At 50.3% G+C, this 20,094-nt stretch overlaps 2 long non-coding RNA genes across 3 annotated transcripts in view; one reads left to right on the top strand and one right to left on the bottom strand.

The window, feature by feature from the left end:
- LOC103549028 (uncharacterized) overlaps nt 1-20,094 on the top strand; it is a 73,613-nt gene that overhangs the window by 31,876 nt on the left and 21,643 nt on the right. For both annotated transcript variants that reach the window (XR_011541413.1, XR_011541414.1), the window contains exons 2-3: nt 17,457-17,601; nt 19,051-19,250. This is a non-coding gene — a long non-coding RNA (uncharacterized lncRNA). The remainder of the gene's footprint in view (nt 1-17,456; nt 17,602-19,050; nt 19,251-20,094) is intronic.
- On the bottom strand, nt 4,187-15,703 carry LOC139084107 (uncharacterized). Its single transcript, XR_011541417.1, has 4 exons — nt 13,516-15,703; nt 9,535-9,704; nt 7,945-8,299; nt 4,187-5,515 (listed from the first exon to the last, which is right to left on the bottom strand). It is a non-coding gene; the product is annotated as an uncharacterized lncRNA (long non-coding RNA).

Raw genomic sequence — 20,094 nt, 5'->3', positions numbered from 1 at the left:
CCATGATGATGGTGCCACAGGGGATGTCAGAGTGGATGCAGCCCTAGGAGCTAGGGACTATGGTTTTGATGCTGACATGGGGGCAGGTGACATGATCCCTAGTTCATAAGAGGCAGACAGCTAAAATTGAGACCTCTGCAAAAGCTAGGACACTGTAAGGGATGCATCCTCAGAGAAATCCGGACTAGAAAAGCATCACTCACAGTCTTAGGGTACTGAGAATAAAGCTTGTCCTTACTGGGGCTCTGAGTAGAAAAAAAGTCTCCAGTGAGAAATAGAAACTCCAGGCTCAAACCATATGTGACTACAGTGTCTGAATTTCCACTGTTGGAATTCCCAAGCTGAGAAATTAATGTAAAAATAGGTTCCAGACCAGTAAAACTCATCAGGCTTCAAGAGAAGGAAGTGCAAGACTATTCTGGAAGAATGTGCCCCAGAGCAGCAGCATTCTCACAGCAAAATGTAATCTCCCTTGAAGTTGTACTAACAATAAAAAAATTACAAACCACATGAGGAAACGATATGCCGTTAGGGAAAGTCAGCAAACATATCAAACTAGCTTAGCATTCAAATAACATAAAATAATATAACAATCTGAAAGAAACTTTAAAACAACTGTGTTTAAAATGATTAAAAAGATGAAAAAGGAATACAAACCATAAAGAAAAGATAGCATATTTTGAAAGACAATAGGCAAATTTTTAAAAAGAACCAAATAGAACTTTCTAGAAATGCAAAAAGATAGTCATTGAAATAAAAGCTGAAGAGATGTGTCAAAGAGCAGATTAGACAAAGCTGAACAGAGAATTAGTGAACTGAAAGACAGATCAGAGGAAATTATCCCAAATGCACACCGAAGGATAAAGAGAGAGAAAAGATGTAAGAGAAACTAAAAGGCATAGAGTACAGGAAAGGGCCCAAACTACCCCTACCTGGGGTTCCAGAAGGAGAATAGAGAGGATGGGGGAATAGCAATATTCAATTTTCCAGAGTTGGTGGAAGACATTCATCCTCAGACTGAAGAAATATTAGGAGTTCTGAGGAAGACACATAAAAATAAACCCACACTCAGATATGTTAAAGAGAATTCGAAGAACCACAACCAGTGTATTGAGGGACTAAAGAGAAAGGAGGGGTTAATTTTTCCCAGGAATGCCTGGGAAATTTCATGGATTTCTGAGGCTCAAAGGCCAAGGGGAACTTTAAGAGGCAGAGAATGTGGTGAGGCTGGTGAGAAGATCTAGGAAACTGTGGTTAAATATGAGGCTCCAGCCTGTCTGACTAGTTTCTGAGTAGATTTTTAATTCAATTTGTTTTGAATTAAGTTACCTAGACTCTGGATACCTCTCTGTTAACTGAAGATTTTAGGGGACCCCCCCCGGTCTGTGCCTTCACTCATACCTAGTCTTTGCTCCTCCTGTTTGGGTCCCCAGCTTTGTCTCTGAGATCCACCACAGCTCCACAGCCCTGGGAGGAACAGGTCAGCCCCACTCATCTTCCTGAGACCGCTGATGACCTTATTGCCCTCTGATGCCTCCCCATCCTTTGGGGGCGGAGTTGAAATTGACTATCCAACCTTCCTTCTGTCTGCTTGGAGTCCTTTGGGGCAAAGAAAGCCCCTACTCTGAAGTGGACAATAGGGGCTTGCCCTGCTGCATCTGTGTCTTGTTAGCAGTGCCAGTGGCTTCGGAGGAACAGAAAAACCTGGCCATGGTAATTGGCTCATGAAAGCTGCCTGTTGCTAGAGGGGGAGGGAGGGACTGGAGAGGAAGGCGAGAGGGTTTAATGGGAAGCAAATGCCTAGAAGAGCCTTGTGCGGCTCCCCCATTCACGGCCATTAGCATTCCTCAGACACCTGCAGGCACTTGGCTCTGGCTGGGGATGGGATGTGCTGGCTCCTCCCTGCTGGTGCACAGAACAGAAAGATGAAGTTTGGTTCCAATTAAGGGGGCAGGGAGCAGGGGTGGATATGAGGAGGGAGACCCCTTTCTTGTATCTTTTGAGAGCATGTGGTTTTATTTGGCAGTTGTCAAATTCTCCTCCACCTCATGGTTGTTTATGATGTCAGGCAAAGAGCACTGGGCTTTGGGATGAGATGAAGCAGGGTCTAAATGCCAGATGACCCCTGTCCTGGTTTTGTGACCATAGAAAAATTACGGAAGCTCTGTGGTCCTCGGCCTCCTCCTCTGTAAGAATAATGAGAGAATAAGATCTGCCAAAGGGTTACAGTGAGAGCAAACAAGGCAGACCATGTGAAGGTGCCTAGCAGTGTGCTTATTATGAGATGGATGCTCAAAAAAATAATTTCCTTTATCCCTGAACTGTAAATATCTGTAGGAGAAGAATGGAGTCTTATTCATCTTTGTAATCCCCGAGGTACCTAATGCAGTGCCAGGCACACAAAGTAGACTGCTGAGTAAATGAGGGAGTAAATAACCTATACACTGAGCTCCCCCCACCCCTCACACCAGTACAGGTCACAGGTCAGCTCAGAAGCCTGAGCTGCTGGGAAGGAAAAGACTTGAGTCCCTGAAGAGTCATTAAAATGAGCGCTGTGGCAAGATGTTCACCAACCAGTAAAAAGGTAGTATTTCCCTGAGGCCACTTGAAGAGCTTACTCCATCTGAACACTGAGAGACTCTAGGTCCCCTTGCAGGGAGGGAAATGTGGCTGGGAAGAAGGAGACCTCCCTGGTAGAGGGACCCAATCTGGCCCAGGGAAGGACGCTGTCTTTCCCCTACTGTTCCCACCCCGTGCACGCCGAGATCGGGGAAGGGCAGGCTTGCCTGAGGCTGGAGGAGGGTGAAATGGTCTCTGGGGTTGGCTCTCCTCCAGCGTGAAGGCCCCTCTGGCTCGGGCTCCTGCCCACCTGCTCTCCAGCTGCTGCTGGTGGAGCCCTGGTCGACTGCGGCATCTCCCGTGCATCTCTAATTGGACGTCTCAGTGCCAAACATCTGTAGAGTAGATCTACTGGCCGTTTATTTTCTGTTTGTCTTGGGTGTGACACAATCTCCTTTCTTCACTTTAATGACTCTTCTTTTTATTATTATTGTCTCAACTGCTCTGTTTATTTGCTTTCCCCAGCCCCAACCAATTTCCCTCTCTTCTCCCACATCGGTCGGCCCATGCCAGCCCTCCCTGCTTCCCTTCCTCTCCGACGCAGGCTGTCTCCTCTGGCATCCCGGGGCTGCTCTCCCTGCTGGGAACCTCACTCAAACCAGATGTAGCTTCCTCCTCCTCTTCCTCCTCCTTCCCTTATTTGCCAAGGGCTGCAGGGGGCAGTAGGGGAGGAGAGGCTCTCCACCCACATCCTGCTCTCCCCGCTCTGCTTCCCTGCCCAGCTCTGCAGCCCACGCCAAGGAAGGGCGGGAGAGCAGTGCATGACAGGACGTCTTTTTAGCGCCAACAGTGAGGGGTGGTGGGCGATGCTGGCCAGGAGTCTTACCCCTAGGAGCTTAGCCAGCAGGGGGCCTTGGTCCCCTCTGCAACGGAGCTGCGCTGGAAGGGTTTGGGCCTAATCCACGATATTAAACATCCCAAAGTGTTTGACCCTGAGTTATAGCAAGGCCTGTCTGCCTAAATATTGCCCACTTAGCAATATCTTACAACTGGTTAGTATTTATGGGCTAGGAAAGTGCTTTATATCTACTGTCTCAGCCACCCTCTCCACAGCCCTGGGACACAGGGTTATCAGCTCCTCATGACAGAGGTGGCTCAAGCTCCAGCATCACTCAGCTGATAAAGGCCAAGTGAAGATTTGAACCCAAGTCTGGTCTCATGTGAAGAATGGCTGATTAGCTTATAAATTGGGCCTACCCATCTCCACCTAGCCCTGTCTGGTCCTGTTCTAACACCTGGGAATGAACCTCTTTTGAAAAATAGTATTTGAGTTTGGTGGCATCAGCCAGCCTGGGACACACCTCTCTATTTCTGGAATCGTTTCTGACCACAGGGGGATCATTGGAATTTGACCTCTGGAATCACCACAGTGATTGTTAGAGGTGATGTTATAGCTCTCACTGTGCAAAGAATATTGGACAGTACAAAGGATGGGCAATTGCCAGAGGAAGAGGAGACAAGCCTGTCTATCATCGGAGAGGGAGGTGTGAAAAAGGTTTAGGATCCTATACAAGTCACCACTCAACTAGCTCAACCAGGGGCCAAGCCAGGTTTCTTGGGGCCTGAATTTTTAGTATGTGGTAGCATATTCTTTTATTCTTTAAGTAAAAGAATTCACTAGTGTGAACGTGACTTTACCACGGCTCCTCCCAGAGCCTTGCCAGGAGCCTGTACGAAGGTCATTCGCTTCTTGGCAAATCTGCCCCCATGTAGAGCCCGAGCGAGTTCAGACTAAGCACGTAGGGGGATTCTCAGGGACAGCTGTAGTTTGGAACAAAGCAGGACAGTGCTGCTCAGCCCTCAGTGGGCATAAGACACACCTGGGGCCTGTGTTGAAATGCAGGCCATGCCTTACCTCCAGAAATTCTGCCATAGAGGCCAGCCCGGTGGCGCAGTGGTTAAGTTTGCGCATTCTGCTTCTCGGCTGCCCAGGGTTCACCAGTTTGGATCCTGGGTGAGGACATGGCACTGCTTGGCATGCCATGCTGTGGTAGGCGTCCCACATATAAGTAGAGGAAGATGGGCATGGATGTTAGCTCAGGGCCAGTCTTCCTCAGTAAAAAGAGGAGGATTGGCAGCAGTAAGCTCAGGGCTAATCTTCCTCAAAAAAAAAAAAAAAGAAAGAAAAGAAAAGAAATTCTGTCATAGTGGATCTGGGGTGGAGAGTTTGAGCCTGGATTTTTAATGAGTCTTCCAGAGGATTCTGATATGGGACATCTCGGGGTAAACTCTAAGAAACACTGATCCAGTCCAGCACTGTCGCCAGGAAGTGGTGTTGGAGAACGGGAGAGACTTGCCACAGTCCTAGAGCAAGTTGGCGGCTGAGGCAGAGCTGGAATGTGGGTCCTGTGTCCCCAGTTCTCTGTTCTTTCGGCGTGTCGTGCTATCCCTGGTCGGACTTCACTTCCTGAAGAAGGCAGGTTATTAACGGGGTAGGGACGTGACTGCTGTGAAGGGAAGGGAGGAGGTTGTGGGAACCCATACAGCCGGGTGGCTCGGGACTCTTGAAAGGTAAGAGACCCTGGGCCCCCCAGGCGAGCCCAGGTCGCTGGGGAGGGGACCTTTAATTGCTGGCAGGTGCGTTAGGCGTGAGGCAGAGCCTCCCAGAGTGGAATGTCAGTGGAATGGCACCTCAAAGCCTTCCGGAGCTCCCCAGGTCGGAGGTCACCATCAAAGGATCCTGACATCCAGGCAAGGCTCTGAGAGTAAAGCCAACATACTGACTTGTCTTGATAGGAACTTTGTTTGTTTGTTTGTTTTGGCTGGAGGTTTGGTCTAAACATGAAAATGGCTCATCTGCTGATGAATGAATCTCCTCTTCAACAGAAGTCTCTTCTGAAGACACCCGAAGGAGGAGACCAGCGGTAGGGAGGGCAGAAGTGGGCTCCGAGCCACCCTGAGTGACAGAGGGGACAATGGAGTAAAGGAAGTGGATAGGGAAGAAGGGGATGACTTGACTGGTGGGAAACGTGGCCGCCTCCTGTGTCTGCAGACCCTGCTCTGTCTTTGCCCTCCTCTCAGGCTTGCCGAGGGGGACACCGCGCACGGCTTCCCTCTCTTTGAGGCTCCTCCATCAGGCCCAGGTCTGGGCCTGGAGGGCAGGCCTACGGTCCTTGAAGGTGGAGGAAGCCAGCACAGTCCTCAGATTAAAGGAGGAGGAAATTGCTTGAAGTTTCAAGAGGGCTGAGGAGCCCGATAGGCAGGGGGCGTCAGGATGAGCAGCTTTTGACGGGGCTTCCTCACTGCACAGCCTTGGGGGGCCAGTCATGTGGTGTTCTGGAGTTGTATGACAAGTGGCCTGCTCTGGAGAGCGTGGTTACTCACTCACTCTGCTCACAGGGAGAAAGGGTGTGGACAGTGGAGAAGGAAGGAGCAAACTTTCCCTGAATACCCACTTCGTGTCAGCCTCTGGGCTGGGGCGTTCAGGTGGGCGAACAGAGAGGCCAGAGAGAAGGCTGGAGAGCGGGGCTGGGGGCGGGAGAGCGCAGCCGCCAGAGGAGGGCCGAGCCCCTTGAAAGCTGCTATTGTTTGAGGTCTCTGCTCAGAGGAGCCCCGAGTAAAAAGAGCTTGTTAGAGAGGGCCAGGCTGGAGACAAGCTGCTCTCAGAGAGCCAGTGAACCGTGCGAAATGACTTAAACTAACATCCCTGACTGCACTGGGCTGGGACCCAGGAGTCAGGGCCGTGTGCTCATCAGAAATTCATAGAAGGTGCCCCGCAGCTCGGCTTTCTCTGGCCGCCTTGTTCATTGAGCGGTTTTTTCTTTCCAGTCCCGCGGCTCTGAAAGGGAGACAGGGGCTGCCTGATGGGGAAGATCAAGTGGCCTTTGAAAACCTCTCTCGGAGTTTATTAAACCCCAGGGCCAGGGCAGGCCGACCTGGAGGCCCAGCCAGGTCTGGCTCCGCCCCCCTGGGCTCCCCTTAGGGAACCTGGCCTGTTCTCATGTCCCAAACTTGGCAGGCCTGTGCAGAGGGACAAGGGAGCTGGAGGCGGGGTGTGAGGGAGAGTGGGGTCCTGGAGGAACTGGAGTGAATACACTCATCTTTTTCCAGAAGACGGGGGAGAATGTGAGGGAGGGGGCCTGAGCTGGGTGGAGGCCCTTCACCCCCACAAATGACACAGGCCATCTCTCCTTGGGCCCCGCAAGGCACCCTCTGTTTCCTGCTGGAACTCTTCTCTCCACGACCTCTCCAGAGTGTTTGTGCAAAAGGTACACACAGACGAGAGTGGGCGGAGGCAAGGAACTGGAGGGTCTCTAGGCTGCATCACAGCTCAGTGACCAAGTAAGGGCAGGAATGAAGTTTCTCAGAGGCAGCCTCCCGTTTCCGGGATCTGGAGCCCCCTCAGAGACGAGAGGTAAGAGATCACACCTGCCTATGCTCAGCTTGCCCCACCCCCAACTCCAGAGGGACTGGTCTGGGCTGAGACAGCAGCCAAGCAGCCAGCTCAGGGTAGACACGCAGCACAGAACGCTCCCATGGAAGTGCTTTGTAAACTGTGAAGCTCTGAGTCAGTGTAAAGGGTAGTTACTGTAGGTTTGCTCCTCCTGCAAATACTTACCAAGGGCCTCCTATGTGCCAGACACTATCCTAGATGCTGGACATAAGTGGGGAGCAGCAGTCACCTTACTGTTAGTGAGGGGGTGGGGACGGGAGGGGTGTCAGGTCTGTAATCAACACGTGTGATTCTAAACCTGGATGCACCGCTTACTAGCCGGTGACCCCAGGGGATTCCAGCCCTTCTCTGAGTCCAGGGAGAGAGGAGCAGAGCCAGCAGGAGGGCCTGTCTCCACATTCAACCCGAGCAGCTCCCTTTTACCAGCTTACATCCTTGGGATCTGAGTCTGATTTCTTTTGAAAAGACAGTTCAGCTTATTTTAGAAAATTGAAAACCATCAAGCTAATCTCCTCCCCCCTCAGTTTAATCTTTTCATCTTCTTTCATTTATTGGGCCCCCTTCCCAGACCATCCCAAGGCTCCTTGCTTTCCGCTCCTGCACCCCTCACGGGACAGACGCCTCCCTAGAAGGAGACTGATCTTTCCCGAGAGGCTTTGGGTTTGGAATCCAGGTCAGGCCTCTTTATACTTCTCCTTTAAACAAATTCGAAGTCCTTTAAAGTTTTTCCTAAGGGTCTTTTTCTTGGTAACTGTAGAGAATAAACAGATGGGGACAGTCTGAAGATAGAAAGCTAGAGTTCAGAGTCATATATGGTAACTGCCCCTGAACCTTGACTAGACTGCAAGGTGTAGGAAATGGCCATATTTCCCCGAGGCTCAGGCCTCTTTCTCCAGGACCCGGGCACCTAATCAGCACATGGGAAGACTTACCTCCTAAGTGAAGGGCAGTCCTAGTCTCCTCTTGGAAACATGGGCCAACCTTGTCCTGCAGATCCAGGAGGCCAGGAGGACGTTGGGACGGTCGGTAATGGTGATGGTCCTTTTAGCTTGGTATTCTTGGAGTCAGACAACCAATCAAATTTGGGCTGGCAGAGAGGTTTCAGCTCATATACCAACTCTTCCTGACTGGGAGTAAGCTGCTTGGAGTGCTCTGTTTAGACAGATCTCGAGACTGATGTGATTATTATTATTATTATTATTATTCTGAGAGAGTTATTATCCACTTGCTCTGCTGCCGTGGGCACAAGCTGCAGGAATGGTGGACTCTGTGCTGTTTCTCCCCCTCCTGAACCAAATGAAAAGAGGGGAGAGTTACAGAATAAAATATTTTTCTGAATAAAAGAATGAGACCAAATGACCTGACAACAGGCTAGAATATTTGAATTTGGGACCTGTGCCCAAAAGCTGGTACATATGTTCACTGTATGCTCCCTCATAGCACCGTGGATCCTAAAGCTGGTGAGGACTTCCAAGAGAAATTAGACCTTTGTGCTTTTCAAATTATTCTTTTATAGGCTTACATTGATAAGCTCTTCTTTCAAGGAAATGTTACACAAAAGCATAAACAAATACAACAGCTAACGTTGAACTGCTCTGGTTGAAACGGGCAGTGGAACTTGGGGTTCTGCCTGCTGTGAGCTCCTCCCTCCCACCCACCTCATGCCTCTCTCTCCCTGCCCTCTCGTGGCTTCCCAGCAGCTCCTTGAAGCTGCTCATCTACTCCTCCTTTCCACTTTTAGGAGGACATTTTCAAATACTTTTGGAGAGGCGGAGGAACTGAGACCCAGGAATCCGAGTTAAATTAGACTGAGTTCATTGCACACTTATCTGGCAGCTGTGTCCTGTTTATACACCTTCACAGACGCCACTGTCTCCCTGACCTGCGTCCTCAGCCTGTCTCTAGTCCTCTCACTCTCAAGCAGCAAACAGCCTCCTACTTTTTTTCCTTTTTAACCTTCTTCATCCTGGCTGCTCCCCGGCCTTGCTGTGCACACCCTTACGACATGGCCACACGCCTCCTCCCTCTCCATGCCCGCAGCTCAATGGGGATCCCAAGTCCTGCTCCGCAGCCTGGGCTGCTTCTTGGTATCATCGGCCCCTTCCTCTCCCCATCATATGCCCACCTCCTCTTACTCTCTAGGTCCAGAGTGGCCTCTAACTCTCCACATGTGGATGGGAAGGGGACAACGGCAGCCCAGGACTCCAGCCCTCTGGGAAAGTTCTGGAACAAGCATCTGGCTCTGTGCCCAGAGCCCGCTCTGTCCTTCCGCACCTCCTCCATCTCCTAACCTGTCCCCTGTCCTTCTTCAGACTCACTGTCTAGATGTACCACCTGTCTGGTTCTCTTGCCCCCTTTCCTGTGCTTCTGTCCATACCGCTCCCTGAAATGCACTTCTGTCAAAACTTCTCCTCTGTTTCAGTTTAAGAGCCTTTAGGAAGCCAATTTCTTCCCATGAGCCTCCCTAGATTGAAGGAAAGTAAAGCTATTTTTCCCCAATATTTCAACCCATTCATCCTTACTTAGCATAAGACCCACTGGCACGTTGTGCTGGGCGTCACTCCAGGATTCGTTTGTTTTGTTCTTGGGCGCTGAGCACTGGTGTCTTCCTGATTTATTTTGTGGTCTGTGTGTCCTCTGCATCTAACCACATAAGCACGGCTGTTTGAGACTGTAGCCCACAGGCAGTCACCTAATAAAGAGAGGACAATGAGGAAAGTAAACAGGCCCCGCAGAGGGCTGGCGGGCTGCGTGCGCATCGCTGTGCGGGGCCTGACGTGGAAGGAGGCAGAAGGAGGGGGTGACTTGTAGTTCAGGTTCTTCCTCACCCGTGGGGAACGTTAGACCTACGTCAGCCGGGCTTCCCAGCTTCGACCCAAGTCTCCACATTCTAGGTTGGGGTCAGGGACCTCAGCTTTACTGACAGCTCTCTCCTTACCTCCTCACCCCTCCCCACCAAAAGGAGAGCAAGGGGCTGGCTGTAGTTCAGTGCCTGTCAACTGACTCAGTGGGAGGAAACACTAACCACTCCCAGCACTGCTCACTGGAGCCGGGTAAACTCCGCACGCCACCGTTTACTTTGCTGTCAGGAACCCCTCAGCTTACCACAGAGCAGAAGCCCTGAGGACCAGGACCCCCACCATGCCTCCTCTGCTCACTCCCTGCCCACCAGAGGAGACCCCGCCTTTCTCTCTCCAGCCGTAGACGCTTCCATGGTCCCTTTCTGCCCTTCGGCCCACACTCTACCTCTATCTCTTGCTCCATATTTCTCCCCCACGCTCCTCCTCCTCCTGTCTCTTTCCGTCCGTCCCTGGATCCTTCCTAAATCCCCCTGCAGACCTGACGTCCCTCAGCTGCTGAAGGGTGGAGGAGCTCACCCCTCAGAGCAGAGAGATGGGGCAAGGGGAGACGAGGTCCCGAGAGAGCAGGATTTGTCCCCTCTTTGTTTCTTCCTCACTCCACGCAGCCCTGGGTTATGAACCGCTGACTGGGGGGCCTGAGTTCAGGCTGAGGGGTATGAGTGGAATAGGGAGCAGAGGAACTGTGGACGGCCTGAGGCCTTCGGATGAGAGAAGAGGAAGGCAACTCTGCTTGCTCAGACTTCTGGGGAGGTGACTTGAGGAGTTTTGAGTCAGGAGTGAGGGTGTCATAGATTTTGGACCTCACTTTGCATTCACTCAACTATTTCACCACATGACAGCCTCAGCCTCCCTGATGGCCTCCCCCACCCCCACCTCTCCTAGGAAATCTGCAGCCTGAGCCAAGGTTTTCTCTTTGGCTCCACTTGGAAGTGCAAACCTTATGGGCTTGAGATGAAACATATGCTGCTCTGGAATGTGGCTATTAGCCAAGGGAATGCTCAGAGGCCCCTGCAGAATCTGCAGCCATCTGCCTGGGGTTGAGCTGGGGGGTGTAACAGACCATCTGGGGCCAGGAAGGAGCAATGGCGGCTGAGGGCACCTTTCTTCTCCTCACCCCACTTAGGACCAGTGCCTCCTTCAACACTCAAGTGGGTCTCAATGTACTGCATTTCCTCCCCCAGGGAGACCCAAAGCTAGGCTCAGCCTCAGATGCCACGGGCCCAAGCCACAGGCTCCAAAGGGAACAGGTGCTGATTAGTATGGCATTTTGCATATTCTTTGAATGTTATTCATTTCCTGCCAAAAGACACAAACAATTTCCCCTGCCGCTGCCGTCTTCCCCTGGGAACCCACAACATTTTCCGTTCTCTCTCTTCAGCTCCATGCGACTTGTTATCCGGGCCCTCTGAGGCCTTTGCTGACCCTTCTCCTATAGCTGCCCCACCCTCTCAGGCCCTGAAGGTCCAGCGGGAAAACCCCCACTTGGATGAGTCCTTGATGCCCAGCTTGCCCTCTCTGGTGTGGTCAGAGAGCACATGCTCAGGCCCATCCTTAGCTTCTACAAAGCTCAGAAATAGATCCGCTTCTTGAAATGAGGATTCCTGACCCCCTCTCCACCCGGGAAGGCCCTGCCTGTGCTTTCTTGGATGGCTGCAGGGCCGGGCTGGAAAGCCTCTGGTAGGGACTAATCACCAGGGATGGGTGGTTGGTCGCGAGAGAGAGGCAGCTGGTGGAGCCCCCACCAAAGTCCAGGATCAGAGAAGTCCATTCTGTGCATTTCTGGAAATTGCCGGGAGTGGGGGTTTGGCAAGCAGATAGGCTTAGGGGATTCTTAGGGGTTGGAAAGGACCTTAAAGATTACTTAATTCAACACTGTTCAAGTTTTGTTATTGATTGTTTTAACTTGTGAAGAGTCTAAGAGCCAGAGAATGAAAGCAATTTTCCTGGGGCTGTTTTGTGGGTCAGTGGCAGAGCTGGAAACAGAGGCAGGGACTCTGGACTCCCGGTCCAGTGCTATTTTCACAGGACACTATCTCTTGAGCACTGTTGTGAGAATTTCACCGTGTCCCCAGAGTGCTTGGGAGGTGGCAGGTGCTTCCATGGGACTCGTGCCTCCCTGGCCTTTGAGCGGCTCTCCTAGCCTCTACTGAGAGGGATGGATTCACTGTGGATGGATGTTACCCGTTCCTCAGATGAACCCCAGAACCACATGGGGGCGATCAGACATACTTTGGGAGAAATGTCTGCTTCTCAGAGGACTTGCTTCCCCAGTTTCAGCCCCTGCTGCCTTAAACGTGTTTCGTACCACGTGTTCTACTCCTCAGCCACGGCTAATTTGAGAAGGAATAGACGTCCAAGACCAACCAATATATTGGCTGGACAATGGCCATTCGGTTTTTCTCTCTTAAGAGTTTGAAATAAAAAAAGCACAAACTACGTGGCCATTTAGTTGTAGGAAACTAGACTAAAACTCCAGTGAGGACTTGAGTTAAGATCATTTGATGAAAGCACAGGGAAATCAAAATTACACACAGAGAGGAGTTGAGACAGGAGACTATATAGCCCAGGAGGAGAGAGAACTATGTGGCCTGGCACTTCATTTATTTGAAATCTTTTTGTTCCTACATAGCTGTCCCCGTATCCACATTTTATATGTGAATGGGTTTCTGCCCCTTGTGACCAAAAGGACTTTGACCAGAAGTGATGAGGTAGAGAGTATTTTAGCATAAAAGTCCCCAAACAAGCCCAACTCAAATAAGCTTGGATGACAGTTGCTAATGGGCGAGGCACATTCCCACTGTCAAGGCAGAGATGGGACTTCTGGGGATAGAGAATTAGGGACTGCTTCCATCCAATATGATGTTACTAGGGGAGGAGAACTCAGCCATTGGCCCCTACTACTTCCCTCCATCTTCCTTTAGGGAAAATGTTCATATGATGTGTGGTACCCTAACTTGAGAAGCCCTCTGTATCCTGCTTCATCTCCTTGAGAGCGTACGAATGAATGTAACTCTTACCTGGTGGAGAAACATCCAGTGTATCCAGTATTTTCCTCCTCTCCCCTAGAAATACCATAGTGTGTGTGTGTGTGCGTGCGTGCATGTGTGTGTGTGTGTGTGTGTGTGTGTGTGGATGGTGGGGTTGGTGGAGATGACTGAGCGACAGCCAGCTGATTTCCAGAACATGGGTTTGAGGGGACAAGGACATAATCAGCTACATCTAAGTTGGCTCAAGGACTCCAGGGTTTTTGAAGGAGGCAACAGACTCATGAGTATGCCCCACACTGGCTCCAAGCAAAGAAACCAGCCCCGCCCCAGAACTCCCAGGCACCCTCCCATCTGGAAGACAGAGCTGTATCTTGCAGCAAAGCTCCATCTGCCAGCCAGATGAGCAGTACCTGTAAAAACTTCCCACATCAAGCCTTGTGGGGCTAATGTCTCTTCCAGAGCCGCTGACAACAGCAAAACGATTCCAGAACTACATGTCCCAAAGGGCTCAGAGATTCTTGCCTTTGAGAACAGAGTAGAGAGTCTGATGTTGTCCACAGACATCCCAGGAAGGACTGGTTGCAGCGGGAGAGGGCCAGGACAAAAAGGTGAAAGATTAGGGAAGAAAAGCAGGTTGTCAGAAAGAGGTCCCTACCTCCTTTGTAGCAAAAATTGCCACCACTTGCGGAGTGCCTCCAACACGCCAGGCGTCTTACAGACATGACTTCACTTAGTTCTCACAACCCTGCAGAATATGTATTCTTTCCTCATTTCACAGGGGAAGAAACTGCAGCTTCGAGACGGGGAGCAGGTTTTCAAAGATCACAGGATTGTCACCATGCCTGCTGCTTGATGTCTAAGTGAAGTCGAGCCACCTTCCAGATACCAGGAGACCCATATGGGGAAACGTTGATAAAACTGAGCTCAAAGACAGGAAGTCAATTCCCCAAACCTCAGTCTTGGCCCTCTGGGAACTGATAGTCTAGAGAAAAAAGAAAGGCTAAGAGCAGAGTTCCTGAAATTAACATGAGTGTCTTTTTTAATAAACATGCCAAAGCTTGACTATCCAAAAATGCATGCCATGCCTTTGAAAGCAGGCCCCTTGGAAAGCTGGGTTCCATCAAACAGTCTTAGAGTCCCTCTTTGGCAATGGCTTCAGGGCTTGCAAACATCCCTTTGAAAATCTTCAGTTGTGGCAAATCTTCTTCTTCACCCTCTGGGGCAGTTTTGATTTTGGGGCAAGAGCCAGAAGTCATTTCGGATTTGGGTGTGTAATCAAACTGGGTTGTATTATTTGGAATCCAAATGAGGTGCGAGCCTCACACAGAAAAGTGCCTAGTGTTGTCGAAAATAAAGTGGAGCCCTCAGGATTCGATTGAGAGATGAGCCCAAGAGTCCTTCAGGGTCTGAAATGCCCGTGCCCAGGCAGGAGGTGCGGGGGCGGCCTTGAACAAGATCTGGAGGTCTTCACAGGGTGAGACATGATCAAACCCGATCAGGGCATAAGTAAAAACACACACGGTCCCATAAAGTGGCCTGGGAAGGATGCCACATTAATAAAAGGGAAAAATGCAGAGGAATGTGTGAGGAGGGAGCTGTTAAGAAAACGCAAGTGCCTATAAACTCTGCTCTGCAAATGCCCCCACCCCAGCCCCACCATGGCTCCAACTTGTTTTTCATTAGCCCTCAAGAAAGGCCTTAAAGAAACCAGCCTATTCGTGGAGGCTGCAGAGCATGGAGCTGGACACCCAGCCACTTCCCTTCCACGTGTCTCTGGGTCTCACTGCCCTTGAGTAATAACGTTCCTCCGGGAATGTCTTACTCGTACTGTGGTCTTGGCAGGCCAGGATGCTTGGTACAAGGGAGAAAGTTAGAGTGAATCCAGGTGAAATGAGGACTATTGTTTCCACTCTGGTGCATTCTGAAACGCTACTTACATAATAGGACTCACACCCTTCATATCCCCAAATTGGCATTGGGACCAGCCAGTCTGCTGGCAGTTGGCCAAAGCCTTATCACATTTCCAGGACCCAATGAAACAGGAAATGGGCTCAAACTATCATCAGAGAGTTAGCTCTCAGGTGGGACTTCCTGATAGTCAATAATCAGAAGTGCAAGCACCAGGGCCCGGTGGTGCAGCAGTTGAATGTGCACGTTCCGCTTCGGTAGCCTGGGGTTTGCCGGTTCGGATCCCGGGTGCGGACATGGCACCGCTTGGCAAGCCATGCTGTGGCAGGCATCCCACATACAAAATAGAGGAAGATGGGCATGGATGTTAGCTCAGGTCAGTCTTCCTCAGCAAAAAAAAGAGGAGGATTGGCAGCAGATGTTAGCTCAGGGCTAATCTTCCTCAAAATAAATACATAAATGAAGATTGAAATTAAAAAAAAAAAAGAAAAGAAATGCAAGCACCAAAAAGAGTTCAGAAGGGAAGGAGGAGACCTGGGCTGTACCGTGGAGGAGCTCCTGGTTTACGGAGTACGGGGGGAGACACTGCCATGAGCATGAAGGCAAACTGAGAGAAAAACCTACAAAGGTAAGCACATTGGCAAAAATGATCAAGTAAGCCCTTAGCATTTAGGAAGCTGGAAAGACAGGAACGCGGGAAGGAAGGGACTAGCTAGCATCTCATGGTGTCACTCACTGCAGTCTTGAGGAGAAGAGGAATCTGGCAGCTGAGATCTGAAGCCAAGAGAAGCGTGGGATTGAGGTGGAAATGCCCCGGGGAGGGGCCCCTGGAGCTTTGGTGGCAGCATTTGCGGTGCTTGGTAATGGCGGAGGACAGCTGAGCTCAGGAGACTGGGCTAGGACACGCCTTGCTGGAGTGGAGAGTTCAAACTAGTGCAAGTGGTTTGTGCAAGTCGTTTGACCGTAGGGAGGACAGTTGTGAGATTCCATTGGAGTGACTAAATCCTGAAAAATGTAACCTAGGAGGCCATAAAGTCACTCAAAGATCCCTGAAAACTGAGCTGTATTCCTGCCTCTGTGCCTGAAAGCAGAAACCTAGGTGCACTTGGTCGTTGGGGTCCCTCCCAGCCTAGGAAGTTTGGCTCCTCGCTCTGAGATGATGGTGAAACGTTTGCGCTCCACCCCGACTTCTGCAGGTTGTGGTCACAGGCAGAGCTGTGCTGATTGTCTTTGCTCTGTGCAAAAGGAATCTGTGCCGGCACCCAAGGATCAGGAAGCAGCTGAGATGCCTCCAGTTAATACTGCAACCCGAATACCTCCTAAAAGGAGGCTCAGCCGGGAGACCTGACAGAATCCGCATTGTTCAGCCAGACAGCTGGGAGCAGCTGCAGGGTCCCTGGGTCTCCCTGAGCATAGGGATTGTGAATAGTCTTCAGCCCGGGCTTACAGACATCCTGTGAGATCAGTGAAGAGCCAGCATGTCTGGTGTGGGCAATAATCACTGGCCAGTGAGAATCAAGGACAGAGGACTTCAGGAGCTCATATTCTTACCTAAAAGAGGTTCCAATGACATGTTGTGGAAGGCTGGGAAAAGGAGCCAAGAATGCAGGGAACTGTCGGGGTGGAGTTGGGGCACAGGGTCTTCCTATCATCTTTGGAGCAGCTGCCTAAGTGCCACCCACTCCCAGCCCAAGCTCCAGATGGCATCAACAGTGCAACAGGCCAAGTCATTGTCCCGAGGACTTGGGAAATTGTTCCTCCCCGAGAGGGAGCCCAACCAGGAATTCAATCACAGAATCACATAATTTTAGAGCTAGAGCTGACCTCAAAGATCATCCAATTTATTACTTTCACTTTAAAGTGCTTAGGAAAGTGAGACAACCTATTCAAAGGCACTGCCTCATTAGTGTCCAAGCCAGAACTTAAAGCTCGAGTCTCTTGACTTGAAGGCCAGTGGTCAGTCTCTTGCTGCTCTGGAGGAAGCCACTCAACCCAGCTCCCCAGAAGCTGGCAGGGGTGAAGACTAAGGTGAAAGGGGCAGAAATTGGGCAATACACTGTGTACATTTCAACATAAAGTGATCAATGTACAGATGAGATGCACAGCTAGAGGCAAATGAACATTAAGGATTTGAGGGAGTGAGCAGTGGTGGAAAGAGTAGGGAGCTATGAGTCAGTAGACCTTGGTCAAGGTTCCAATTCTACCACTCATTCACTACGTAACCAGGAAAACTTTACTTAATCTTTCTGAGCCACAGTTTATTCATCTGTTAAGTGGGGCTAAAGATACTATAGAATTCTTGTGAGAAATAGCATATGTAAAAATACTTCGCATACAGAAATGGACAAATATTAGTTGTTACTACAATTGTTGGGATTATCAAGGGCGAGGCTATTGAGTTTGGAGGCTGGAATGGTAATGGAGGGATTCTCCTGGTTCTCTGAGCTTCTCAGTAGAAGAGGGAAATCCAATAATTGACGAGAGTTTCTACTTCGTCTTAGACGTGTTCTTAGGTAGCTCACTTAGGTAGGGCACAATCCAAGGCCCAGTGGAAGTTCAGCCGCTCAGTGAGGAGCCTTCAGGATGAGGATTCCCAGTCTTCGTTTTCTGCCCCAAGAGTCCCGGACTTCCCCGAGAGTGCGCCTCTTGCAAGAAGGAATGAAGCCTGATACTTCTCAACCTGAACAGGATCCCTCTCAGCTGTCTGGTGGGGAAGAGTGGAGTCAAGAGGAGAGGAGAGGAAAGGGGGCTGCCAGCCATGAGGCCCACATGTTTCAGCCGAAGCCACTTGAAGCCACGTGGACAGAGGGACCCACAGCATCCTCTCTAGCAGGTCTGATGATCACTGTCCTCCTGACTTTTGGTGCCAGCCTTGGGTGGGAAGTTGTGGCTCAGGCATTAAACTAGGGGGGCTGCATGGAGTACCAAGAAGTAGAAGGGTTTGGAGAAGGGAGGGTCCTATTGTGTTGCAGCCCAGAGCAGCAGCTTTTCATAGGTAACAACCCTGCTGTGCAGGCTGAGGTCATTCCTGGCACCAGCTCCCCACTCACTGCAGACGCCTGCAGGTCTGTTTTAATATCTTCAGCAACCACATTCCTAAGCAGGGTGGGTAAGAGGCTTTCTGGACAAGACTGCTTTCCATCAGAAATTATTCCAATTCGCTAGGGTCAGATATTTCAGAGAGAGCTGGATTGTTTTTTCTTTTTAAAGAAGAAAATAAAAATTCAGAAGGAATGACTAAATGCAGAAACCAGGAGCACAGCAAGGTCCTGAGGACTAGAGAAGGGAGCAGGAGCCATAAACGAGGGAGAAAAGATATAGGGGGCTGGGAAAGCATCTCCTTTTGGGTGGGGGCTAGCCCAGCCAGGCTGTTCTTAGATCCTGATGAGTTTACCTACTACTATCATTCATTCAATCATTCACTCAACCCACACTTGACTTCCACTCTATGCCAAGTGCTGTGCTAGGAATACAAAGAAGTTGTATTACTTATCTATTTCTGTGTAACAAATTACTGTCAAACTTACTAGCTTAAAACAACACATGTTTATTATCTCACAGTTTCTGTGGGCCAGGAGTCTGGGCACAGATTAGCCAGGCCCTCTGCTTCAGGGACTCTCACCAAGCTGTAATCAAGTCTGTGGCCAGGGCTGTCGTCTCATCTGAAGTCTTAGTTGGGGAAGGATTTAATTCCAAGCTCACACAGTAGTTGGCAGAATTCAGTCCCTCAAAGGCTGTTGGACTGAATGCCTCAGTTCCCAGATGGCTGTTAGCCAGAGGCTGCCCTCAATTCCTTGCCACATGGGCCTCTCCTCTGTGTCAGCTTGCTTCATCAAAGCATGCAAGCAGAGAGGCAACAAGAGAGTCTGCTAGTGAGTCAGAAGTCACAATTTGATGTGACCTACTGATAGAATGACATCTCATCGCCTTTGCCGTATTCTATTGGTTAGAAGCAGTCACAGATCCCACCCACACTCCAGGGGAGGGGATTACAGGGGCCTGTGAAGACCAGGATGCAGGATGGTCAGGGACCATCTTAGAGTCTGCCTGACACAGAAGTCGCATTGCTTCCTGCCCTCAGGTAACTCAGAGTCAACAATGATGACAGTTATAATAATAATAATGGCGAATGCAATGTACTGAATGCTTACAGTGTGCCAGAAACTGTGCTAGAGTCTTTTATATACACTTGCTTTTAATCTCTGTTAGATAGGGTACAACCGTTATCTCCTTTTTTTTTTTTAAAGATTTGTTATTTTTTTTTTCCTTTTTCTCCCCAAAGCCCCCAGGTACATAGTTGTATATTCTTCGTTGTGGGTCCTCCTAGATGTGGAATGTGGGATGCCGCGTCAGCGTGGTTTGATGAGCGGTGCCATGTCTGCGCCCTGGATGCGAACCAACGAAACACTGGGCCGCCTGCAGCGGAGCGTGCAAACTTAACCACTCGGCCACAGGGCCAGCCCACCGTTATCTTCTTTTGAGGTGAGAGAATAGTCTCAGAGAGATCATAGTAGTGAGAGATCTAGGAGTTTTTGAACTCTAATTTTTCAGACTTCAAAGGCTTTGCTCTTACCCCCTTGGTTATATGCCTCCCAGAGAAATTGCAATAGAACATGGAAAGTGCTCTAACGGCCCCTCTGTTTGGGGGTGCTGGGGAAGGCAGGACAGAGGTGGTGACATGGAAGGAGCACTGTACATAACAGCGGCAGGACCCTAGAGGGAGTCCAGGGAACAGAAGAGACACACTCCTTTGCTCTTGAGGAGCCCTTGAGGCTCAAGTGGGGAACCAGACCCAAGAAGCAGTCTCAGGGCCCTTGCAAGGAATGGCAGCAAGTGCAGACTGAACAGCTGTTTCAAAGAGCTCTAAAGAGATGTGGAAGCCAGTGGCTGTTTAGATTAGTTTTCTAATTGGCTGAGTGTTAGCAAAGCCTCTTGTGTATACAATGAGAATAGTTAATCTTGTCTATTTGTATATCCACTCATGTTCTGTCACTGCCCGATCTTCTCAGCTGTTTGCCTCTTACTGTCGGTTTTAGGCCAAGAGAGGGTTTAAGTCTATGGGACTCTTCCTATGTGGCCCCCAGCACAGGTGGGCAGCAGGAGGAAAGCAATGAAGAGGAAGATGATCCCAACACTCCCCGATGCCCACCCTCATCACTGCCCGCCTGTCTTGCCATAACAGCCCCCTCCCACTCCCAGTTAGTCTCCCTTCCTGCCGCCACCATCTCCCTCACACACTCATTCCAGTCATTGGAACCCGTACATTCGCAGGAAGTGGCCTCACAGAGTCACCGCACAGCTTCATAACAAACCTGGAAGTTAGGCT

This window comes from Equus przewalskii, chromosome 6 (assembly GCF_037783145.1).
Source record: "Equus przewalskii isolate Varuska chromosome 6, EquPr2, whole genome shotgun sequence".
Lineage (NCBI taxonomy): Eukaryota > Metazoa > Chordata > Mammalia > Perissodactyla > Equidae > Equus > Equus przewalskii.
The sequence above is the reverse complement of the archived record's forward strand: the minus strand, read 5'-3'. Positions and strand labels throughout refer to the sequence as shown.